This window comes from Carassius auratus, chromosome 6 (assembly GCF_003368295.1).
Source record: "Carassius auratus strain Wakin chromosome 6, ASM336829v1, whole genome shotgun sequence".
In the NCBI taxonomy this organism is placed as follows: domain Eukaryota; kingdom Metazoa; phylum Chordata; class Actinopteri; order Cypriniformes; family Cyprinidae; genus Carassius; species Carassius auratus.
In genome coordinates this window covers 11151644-11163718 of record NC_039248.1, presented here as the reverse complement: position 1 = coordinate 11163718, position 12075 = coordinate 11151644, and positions in this window count along the sequence as shown.

Here is a 12075-nt window from a genome sequence, read left to right as displayed (position 1 = left end):
CTGACATGAAGGAGGCAGTTTACCATATTGAGTGTTGTAAGACTCCCCACCAGGGTAATTATCTTGCAGATTGCTTCTCGCTAGACATCCTGATATCCTTTCTTGACAACATGCTGGCACCATTAAATCAAGAGAGAGAACAATTCTCTCACACTGAACCCGTACTGACAAGGATGAAAACTTGATATTGCTTAAGGTCGATACATGCTATGCATGCATCAGAATGGGACCATAACCAATTTTAGCCATTCAGATGGTGAACGTCTCTTTGAGTTAATTTTATCCCCTACGATATCGCTGAGGGTCTGTTACATCTGCTTAAGGGCAAATGTGATTTGAGGATGAAGGTCGCACGTGTTCACCACTTTAAAGAAGTGTACAAAACAGCACTCAAATGCACAAACACATACACACAAAAATTCCCAGGAAAAATTGTTCCCAGGAAATGAGTATAAATTGGGCAAAACTGGGAAAAAAAACTAAACAAGGGCAAATCTAGACTGCCTTGAACTTTCCGTCCTTACATGTGACATGCTTCTCCACAACTCAATAAAACAATCCAAGGACATTTTTCAGAAGAAAATTATTTGGAAGGCCGACAATGTCGGCATTTCACTGTTCTTGGGGCATGATTTTGAAGAATGTTATTTTGCTCTGTATAAATGGCTGTCTTGTTTTACAAATGGTCATCTCCATTATCCCATTGAGTATTCTGTGATAGTAACTGTGGGGTAAAGTAAGCCAAAGGCATGTGAGTACCGATGTAAAAAGCGAGCACCTCTCATCTCATCTTTTTGTGTATAATTTAATAATTTAAGTGAACATCTAAAGCTAGTCATTTTATTCTGATGTTTACAGAAAATTCTGAATTGTGGGTAGAAACTATAGGAAATGTGAATGGTGCAAAAGTTTGCTATTGTGTTCTAGTAGTTACTAGGACATGACTGGATAAAATATAATAGTTTTTTATATACAGCTTTAAGGTGAATATTTTAATAATGCATCAAGTTAAGAGAGTTCTTTGTGTCACTGTTATTTGCAATGCTTTTCATCTGTTCCAAGGAAAAATGTGTAATATTTTACCTGAGTCGTGAATGTAAGTTTGGAATAAAACAACCACTAAGCAACTATAATTGACTAAGGCAGATCTGGTTGGGGAAATGCATGGGACAGTTTCCATTGTATTTGCAAGGTCAGTGCTTCTAGTCTCCTGTCATTTGTGTTAAGCAAGACACAACAGAAGTGATGACATTGGATTTTCAGCTATGGGTTACAGAATACCAATATCTTTCAAAATTCTGTGACCCCCAAAGGGACATAAACAAACACCGGATCAATAAAAAGGAAGAGTTCTTGCTGGAGGGAACGCAAGTGTCAATAAGAAACAAATTGAATCACCTTCATAAATTTGGTCCCCATGGCGCTGATCATATTTTAAAAAATAAATAAATAAATATTCAGCCACTGAGGAAAAAGTAAAATCTACAGACACATATTCCTCTCCTGCTGCTTAGCTGTACAAGTAAAGATTATATGCATAAGTCAAAGAAAAAAGGACAGTGTAATAAACTGAGTCGCAACTTTATATATTTTCACCATTAGACAAACTATATATATGCTCCTGTGTGAAAGACATTTTCAAAATTTAGCTTCTAACAACAGTAACCTAAGTGATAGTGATGTAATGTGATGGGTCATTGTATACAGACTAACAACAATTAAGGTTATTTTATATATTAGTAATGGAGATATCCAAATAACTATAGTAGCTAGGCTACATCAGCATAGCATAATTTTTAGTTCTATTTAGCTTTACTCTATTTTATACATGTGCATATGTAACCCATCCTGGGTCCTGACAGCCACACCTCATTCTTGTACAGAGTGTGTCTTGAACCCAGCTTTAAGGCATGGGAGGTGGACGCACTAACAAGGAGGCTAAAGAATGCAGCCTCTAGTGTCAGTCGCTAGTGCGTCTCTTGAGATCAGGGGAGTGAAGTTTACCTGTACAGCACCTACTCACTGGCCTCCGTTACACTCACCCCCATAAACCTCACTCCCATCCGGGTCACGGCACCAATGTAACCCCTCTCTCCTGAGTCCTGACAGCCACATCTCATTCTCATTCTCATTCCGAGTGGGTCTCGAACCCGGGCTTCTGGCATGGGAGGCAGATGCTCTAACAAGAAGGCTAAAGACTACAGCCTCTAGTGTCAGTCGCTAGTATATCTCTTGAGATCAGGGGAATGAGGTTTAGCCTCAAGATTTGTTTTTTTTTTTGTGGCTGTTTCTAAATGTTTACATCATTACATCAGTAGATGGAAAAGTGATTGCATTTATGAAAAAAATGACAAAGTAACTAGAAAGGTTAATCTGTATAAGGAACTCTTGCTTGTGTGATACTGCTTATAAATATAGAAATACAAATAGCTAATAGTGCAAACAATAAATACAATGAAAAAGCATTTATGTATAGCCTACAAGGAAAATACCGTAGCCTATGAAACACATTGTCTTGCAAAGGTTATTTAAAAAATAACAGCCAATCCAGATCCAACACAAAGTAGTAGGAATTAGTAATAATTACAAATTGTTTGTTAAGCAAGTAAAATAAATAAACCAACTATTTCGGCATAAAACGCAACCGTCTGTGCGTACTTCTATCCTGTAACCAGGATTGCCAGGTTTCATAACAAAACACACCAAATTGCTACTCAAAACTAGCCTCAAAATCACGTTGTGAGGGGGGGCTATGTTTTTTTGGTAGGGTTATCTGGTAAAATGTGCATTCCATGGGCTAAATATCATGTTATCAGGGTTGCTTCAAACCGCGAACATGAAAAACACAATGCGGCATCGGTGTTAAAGTAGTCCAATTTCACGGGAAAACAGCGGGCTTGCAACACTGTCTGTAACTTTTCCCAACCAGAACCAGGTTCGCAGTGTCAGTACACAATACTGCAGTCATGCACTCACAAACAATTTTGGCACAGTGGCCCAATGAAATATTCACATAACAGATGTAAAATTAATACACTAGTAGTACTCATCCTCGTTTTAGTTTCACTTTCTGGTGTTCCTTTTAGGCAAATTCAAATAATGAAACAACTAAATTCTCAATCATAGCTTGTCTCTTTTGTATTTGTATTTGCTGTCCATCCTTATCATTATTATTAGGTAGCTACTGTATGTAACCTTATACACAATTGTATTTTATTTTTATTTAGGCCACATACTCGTGTGATACTGCCTGAATATAAACTGGACCTCCTAACAATAGCTAATAGTGATTTGTTGGTGATGAACGATTCATTATGAACTAATCTTTTATGTGATTCGGCACTAACATTGTCTGATGTACTAACAACACCTCACAAGATTTTGTAATGCAACCTATTATTCCAAACAATGAAATAGTTTTGCCATATAGGCTACTGTATAACATTACAGCATTAAAATCAACATTTGAGGATGAAGGTCGCACGTGTTCACCACTTTAAAGAAGTGTACAAAACAGCACTCAAATGCACAAACACATACACACAAAAATTCCCAGGAAAAATTGTTCCCAGGAAATGAGTATAAATTGGGCAAAACTGGGAAAAAAAACTAAACAAGGGCAAATCTAGACTGCCTTGAACTTTCCGTCCTTACATGTGACATGCTTCTCCACAACTCAATAAAACAATCCAAGGACATTTTTCAGAAGAAAATTATTTGGAAGGCCGACAATGTCGGCATTTCACTGTTCTTGGGGCATGATTTTGAAGAATGTTATTTTGCTCTGTATAAATGGCTGTCTTGTTTTACAAATGGTCATCTCCATTATCCCATTGAGTATTCTGTGATAGTAACTGTGGGGTAAAGTAAGCCAAAGGCATGTGAGTACCGATGTAAAAAGCGAGCACCTCTCATCTCATCTTTTTGTGTATAATTTAATAATTTAAGTGAACATCTAAAGCTAGTCATTTTATTCTGATGTTTACAGAAAATTCTGAATTGTGGGTAGAAACTATAGGAAATGTGAATGGTGCAAAAGTTTGCTATTGTGTTCTAGTAGTTACTAGGACATGACTGGATAAAATATAATAGTTTTTTATATACAGCTTTAAGGTGAATATTTTAATAATGCATCAAGTTAAGAGAGTTCTTTGTGTCACTGTTATTTGCAATGCTTTTCATCTGTTCCAAGGAAAAATGTGTAATATTTTACCTGAGTCGTGAATGTAAGTTTGGAATAAAACAACCACTAAGCAACTATAATTGACTAAGGCAGATCTGGTTGGGGAAATGCATGGGACAGTTTCCATTGTATTTGCAAGGTCAGTGCTTCTAGTCTCCTGTCATTTGTGTTAAGCAAGACACAACAGAAGTGATGACATTGGATTTTCAGCTATGGGTTACAGAATACCAATATCTTTCAAAATTCTGTGACCCCCAAAGGGACATAAACAAACACCGGATCAATAAAAAGGAAGAGTTCTTGCTGGAGGGAACGCAAGTGTCAATAAGAAACAAATTGAATCACCTTCATAAATTTGGTCCCCATGGCGCTGATCATATTTTAAAAAATAAATAAATAAATATTCAGCCACTGAGGAAAAAGTAAAATCTACAGACACATATTCCTCTCCTGCTGCTTAGCTGTACAAGTAAAGATTATATGCATAAGTCAAAGAAAAAAGGACAGTGTAATAAACTGAGTCGCAACTTTATATATTTTCACCATTAGACAAACTATATATATGCTCCTGTGTGAAAGACATTTTCAAAATTTAGCTTCTAACAACAGTAACCTAAGTGATAGTGATGTAATGTGATGGGTCATTGTATACAGACTAACAACAATTAAGGTTATTTTATATATTAGTAATGGAGATATCCAAATAACTATAGTAGCTAGGCTACATCAGCATAGCATAATTTTTAGTTCTATTTAGCTTTACTCTATTTTATACATGTGCATATGTAACCCATCCTGGGTCCTGACAGCCACACCTCATTCTTGTACAGAGTGTGTCTTGAACCCAGCTTTAAGGCATGGGAGGTGGACGCACTAACAAGGAGGCTAAAGAATGCAGCCTCTAGTGTCAGTCGCTAGTGCGTCTCTTGAGATCAGGGGAGTGAAGTTTACCTGTACAGCACCTACTCACTGGCCTCCGTTACACTCACCCCCATAAACCTCACTCCCATCCGGGTCACGGCACCAATGTAACCCCTCTCTCCTGAGTCCTGACAGCCACATCTCATTCTCATTCTCATTCCGAGTGGGTCTCGAACCCGGGCTTCTGGCATGGGAGGCAGATGCTCTAACAAGAAGGCTAAAGACTACAGCCTCTAGTGTCAGTCGCTAGTATATCTCTTGAGATCAGGGGAATGAGGTTTAGCCTCAAGATTTGTTTTTTTTTTTGTGGCTGTTTCTAAATGTTTACATCATTACATCAGTAGATGGAAAAGTGATTGCATTTATGAAAAAAATGACAAAGTAACTAGAAAGGTTAATCTGTATAAGGAACTCTTGCTTGTGTGATACTGCTTATAAATATAGAAATACAAATAGCTAATAGTGCAAACAATAAATACAATGAAAAAGCATTTATGTATAGCCTACAAGGAAAATACCGTAGCCTATGAAACACATTGTCTTGCAAAGGTTATTTAAAAAATAACAGCCAATCCAGATCCAACACAAAGTAGTAGGAATTAGTAATAATTACAAATTGTTTGTTAAGCAAGTAAAATAAATAAACCAACTATTTCGGCATAAAACGCAACCGTCTGTGCGTACTTCTATCCTGTAACCAGGATTGCCAGGTTTCATAACAAAACACACCAAATTGCTACTCAAAACTAGCCTCAAAATCACGTTGTGAGGGGGGGCTATGTTTTTTTGGTAGGGTTATCTGGTAAAATGTGCATTCCATGGGCTAAATATCATGTTATCAGGGTTGCTTCAAACCGCGAACATGAAAAACACAATGCGGCATCGGTGTTAAAGTAGTCCAATTTCACGGGAAAACAGCGGGCTTGCAACACTGTCTGTAACTTTTCCCAACCAGAACCAGGTTCGCAGTGTCAGTACACAATACTGCAGTCATGCACTCACAAACAATTTTGGCACAGTGGCCCAATGAAATATTCACATAACAGATGTAAAATTAATACACTAGTAGTACTCATCCTCGTTTTAGTTTCACTTTCTGGTGTTCCTTTTAGGCAAATTCAAATAATGAAACAACTAAATTCTCAATCATAGCTTGTCTCTTTTGTATTTGTATTTGCTGTCCATCCTTATCATTATTATTAGGTAGCTACTGTATGTAACCTTATACACAATTGTATTTTATTTTTATTTAGGCCACATACTCGTGTGATACTGCCTGAATATAAACTGGACCTCCTAACAATAGCTAATAGTGATTTGTTGGTGATGAACGATTCATTATGAACTAATCTTTTATGTGATTCGGCACTAACATTGTCTGATGTACTAACAACACCTCACAAGATTTTGTAATGCAACCTATTATTCCAAACAATGAAATAGTTTTGCCATATAGGCTACTGTATAACATTACAGCATTAAAATCAACTTTGTATATGTATATTTCACATGCTAGTTTCCAGAGTTCTGAAGTTTCTCGAGTTTTTTCTCTCTCACAGCAGGTGGGCAACATCTACACCACTGAAGTCTCAACAGTGGGTAAGCTACCACTGAACATATTTGAAGTAATGACATCTTTTCAAAAAGGATAATGACATGCAAAAAAAAAAAAAATCATATTGAGGCCCACCAGAGATCAAAGCACACTGTAACTGTGTTGTGCACTTGTTCGGTTTAACAAAGCACCTTTAACCCAGCTGCTGACTGAGAAACGGCTGGTTTTCTGGTGCGTAGGAACACGTGGGTGGAGAAAAAAGTTTGCACGGAGAAACTGCTGTGCATATACAGTATATTTTTTTTATATTCAGTGTATTTAAGCTCATCAATAACAGACAATAACAGAGGATAACAGAGGGTAATGGTAATTATAATGATGTAATTAACATAATAATTAACAACAAGACAAGTCAAGCTTCTCATAGCTTTTGATGTTGAAAGTCTGGATATGATGTACCATACATCTAGTCAAATTCTAACAAGCTAGCCTAATGTGGCAGATGTTCGGACTGCATCAAATGTGTTCATCCTCAAAATCCATGAACATAGCTAAACAAATAAATAATAATAATGAAAACCGATGTGAACTGCTTTAAAAGCAGTTCCACTTGCAGCATATGAGCCATATGTTAAAAAGTAGAGAGACCTATGAAAAAAAAATATTTTAATGAAACACATCTGAGACCCCATTAAATTTCCTGTGCTTTGAATGAGCAACCTCTGAGATATAAATGTTTTCTGGTAGGCTACAGAAGACTGTTAATTAACTTAACCTGGTCAGACAGATCAATACAGACTTATGCTCTTGTTTAATTGGTCCACATCTTTTGGCACATGTCCACCATACATGTTAATGTTTCTGGGCATGATTTCAGAGTGTGAAGAAACACCAGCTGTTTATGCTAATAAAGACAGGAGAGAAAAAAAAACTGAAATGATGTGGAGAGAGCGGTAGAAGAAATAGCTGCCATTTTACACAAGCTATTTTAAGATTTTGCAACAAGGGATGTATTGTAATGCTGGGTGGCATTTTAGCAAATCATTCTGATGAATATGTTCACAGCCTTTCTCATTGTGATAGTCCCTCAGGCACAGATGAGACGTACTCACACAGAGTCTTGTCAGAGGGCAGTGTTTTTATACAATTCAATTATTTTCTCATTCACTGTTCAGAGAAGGGCACTACTTAAGGATCAAATGAATCTGACAATATGATGAACTCATTATACCTCCTGCATATTTAAATCATGAATTTTAAAGTGTCCCCATAACCTTTGCATTATCACCAAACACCCGAATAACTTAGAGCGTTGATCTATGCTCATGTAAAATGACTCCTTCAGATAATCACTTTCTTCCAAAACCTAGTGAGCTCCCTTAGTAGACAGCATGTTACGCATCAGAGTTGCACTCCCAGCTGTTTGAATAAAAGGCAGAAAGGACAAATCTTAAGGGTTGCATACCTTGTATCCTTTGCCTATGAAGCAGTGTGTTGATGGTATTGGGATGAGATCAGATACATCAAAAATGTTGTATTGAAGGCCTTCCCAGAAGAGTGGAAGTTGTTATAGCTGCAAAGGGTGAACAACTCCATATTAATGTATGTATTTAGGATGCAATGCAAAGTCCTTGTTGTTGTAAAGTTGAGGTGTACCAATACTTTTGTTTATACAGTGTATATAATATTTTTTTTTAACACATTTTTATATGCACCTTTAAAAATACACCATGATTACATTATATAAATTATTTCCATGCTACAAATTAATTTAGCTTAGATAAGTGAGGATTTGTATAGCACATAGAGTTAATACCTATATACTGTACAGTGTTCCAAATCAGTGACCATTTCAGTAAGGATGGCGTCGTAGGGGCTGTTCTCACAGGATGCGTTCTTGCATTGAAAAACCACTCGACAGAGTGCAACAGAGTGGAAAAGAATCTCATGTCATGAGAAAAAGTTAATTTAATTTTTTTTATTTTTTCACCACATACAGTTTCTAAAAACATGGTGCTCATGACACAAAGTTCTTAAAAACAGCCATACATGTAGTCTAACAATTAGCAAACTCCATCTAGCACAGTGTTTCTGAACCAGGGAATTGTGACTTTTTTTTTCAAATTATTTATTATATGAGAACTTTATTCAGATACTAAAATCACAAAACAATGAAGATGAACTGAAATCATACAGTAGTACCTCTCAGTAACTACTGTTCCTCTTCAGGAACTCGAGCTGTGTCTCGTTTCTTCGAGGAACCAGGGCTACATACGTAACCTTAGAAGTTTTTTGTGTTTGCTATTTTGTTTTTGTTTTTTTATTGAAGAGAATACTGATTTGGCATTTTGGGCCTTCTGAAATCATAACATAAATCTTAAAAGTTTTTCTGTAAATAAAAACTAGCAGTGTTGTCAAAATTGCAGCAGAAAAGAAATATGTTAGCCAATATGGGGGGCCTTTAGGTCAAAAAGGTTGAGAAACACTGATCTAGTGGATGTTTACATAGAAAAACCATTAGAAAACAGCACAGACGGACACAAGAACAAATCTTCTGTAGGCAGTACACAACAAGACAGCTTGATGAGTTTTTGAACCAAGCTTTTGTGTGAGCTGAGCTTCTTTTAACGGGAGCCAAGACACTTTAATACAGGGAGGACAGCTGGCTGTCAAGTTTGGTGGACACACTGATGGCCAGCAGTGTGATTAGTTCCATTGTGTTAATCATGGCTCTCAGAGCATCTGTCTGATGACCATCAAAGCAGAAAAAAATGAAAGCCATTCAGTGAGTCGCAACAACGACACAAAAACATAACAGGACCCGGCCAAGCATGCTTGGAGTCCCTCTTTTTCAGAGGGACCGAGCAGATCCTTAAATCGAGTGACCAGAAATGGCTTTTTTTATTGTGCAAACAGTCAGAAAAGTAAAATAATATATGATACAAAAAGAAATATGCATTATTTTCATTGTACTTTGGTTTTACAGTATTCACCTCTGATGTCAGTACTTGGAATATAAATATCGGAGCATCAAATGTACTTTACACACATTTATCCTATTAAATAATGTCACATGATGTTACATACATAAAACATGTTTAATGTAATGAAAAAGTCATTTTATGAGGCTTTGCATTATAATCATTGATCATCATCTATTAAATATGTGCACATGTTCATCATTAAGCAATCTGATGGGTAAACATCTCAGTCATGAACATTTCACGGGATACAAATCTACAAAAACGCTATAGTTGTATTCACAGGCTACATAATTATATTGTTTGCTCATAAATTAAAAATGGCTTTTAACATTTAAGGGGGGCACTGGCAGCAGTTTGCATTGAAATGAATGGCACAAACCCAGATCCCATGGGTTGACATATGTTAATATGTTCTTTGGCTACACTCTAATTCACTGTTCTGCACATAAGCCCCAAGCGAACAAAACCCAAGACGTGAATTATACATGAATTATACATATTCAACACAAAAAAAGCAAAGTCATTGGCATTCAAGTCACAAACACTGAAATGCTGGATTTTATGAATCTGCTTGAATTCAGAGACAAAAATGTTAGAGTGTACACAGAGCGTGTTTTATTGGAGTGATCGCAAAAGGTCACACATGTCCACTACAAAATACCATCCTGTCAGCATGCCATGAATTTAATCTAATTCAGTTAGGAGGAAATATGTAGTTGCCACTGTGGATGGTGAAATATAGTCGCAGAAAACACACTTTGCAATGATTAAAAAGTTATAGACTTTTTAAAAATAGGATAACTTAACTGTATCAATGTGTTTTGAAGTTCCCACATCACTTCTTTACATCTAAATAATAATAAAGTGCCATTTTTGTTAACTAAATGATCAAGAGGAAAAGACATAATCTGGGTTTAGAATGTTGGAATGTAAATTTTCTAACATTTAACACATAATTTTGTGGTCTTGTGGCTTAAAATAATAATAATAAAAAAAGTTTGTGATATACAGTATGAAGACAAAGTAGAACCATGGTAAATATCACTTTCTGTTCTGTTGTGTGTGTGTGTGTGTGTGTGTATATATATATATATATATATATATATATATATATATATATATATATATATATATATATTGAAGCCAGCATCAGAAAAAAAACAACAGGCTAATTTTAGCATAATAGTTTTAGCAATATTAGCCTTACAGAGAGCCAAGAGACTCTTTTGGAAAACAAAATATGAAATGTGATGTCTGGGGTCTGGACGTTTGGCAACAAAGTCTTGGTGCCGACCCCTCTTTCAGAAGCAATCTTTGCACACTCCGTTTATGAGGCAGTTTGGCGTATGTAAAATGTAAGCACAAACATATAGAAATGTTCAATGTTTTTTTCGCAACGTTTCCTTCGAAAATGATATTTAACCACCATGTCCTCAGCAGTCTATGAGAAGTCCTGTGTTCATTGGCTCATCCCAACACACAACACTTTTAATGGCTCTTTGGCGCTAACATTGTATCTTCAATGGTAATGGCGGATCGCTGCTTCTCACTTAGGGCTGTGTATACTTACAGTATATGCTTGTAGGCAGAGAGTGTCACAGACAGGGCAGGATTTACCAGATGTCATAGTAGTGAAAAATCTGGAACTGCTTGTTTGAAGAGACTGTTTATGATTTATTAGGATTATAAAACAAACACTGCGGCCACACAACTGTGTTCAAACACACTTCTAAAAGTGTTTTTTTTTTTTTTTTTTTGCATTCTATGGCAACTTTAATAAATGAAATAATTTAAAAACTACATTTTGAATTTATTCAGGTAATCTTTGTGTAATATTAAAATTTTCTTGATGATCTGAATCATTCAAGTGTGAAAAATATGCAGAAAAATATGCATGTGTAGAATACATCTAGAGATATAGACACTGTAAACTGACAAGTTAAATACACTATAGTGAGATTTTAAAAGTGTGTTTTGAGCAGCCTGAAGCACACAGGGCCAAAAGTCCTCATCACTGAAACACCAATAGATGGGTTCTCACTACATCCTCATTAGAGCTTATAAGTATCATTCTCACGCCAATCAGAAACTAGGAAATCTGCCTTCATGCTACACTATGGACAGTGTATGAATGCAGTGCAGCTGAAGTGCACAGGGTATAAAAATCTCAGTTGAAGAGATGTGCATTTCCTCATAAAATTACAATGGAAACTTCACCTTGCATATCTACATTCAGTCAATGTCTTGTGCTGCAAGTCTTATGCTGTAAACGTCACTCCGTTAAAGATTAATCATGACCTCGGTATGTGTAACCATGCATGTTGACTTTAATGATGTCTCGCCTGTTGCCTGGGAAAAACAGCAATCCCATGAGCCCAAAAGGGGAAAGGCATGTGCATCACCATTGTCAACATTCGCATACGCGGCCGCTT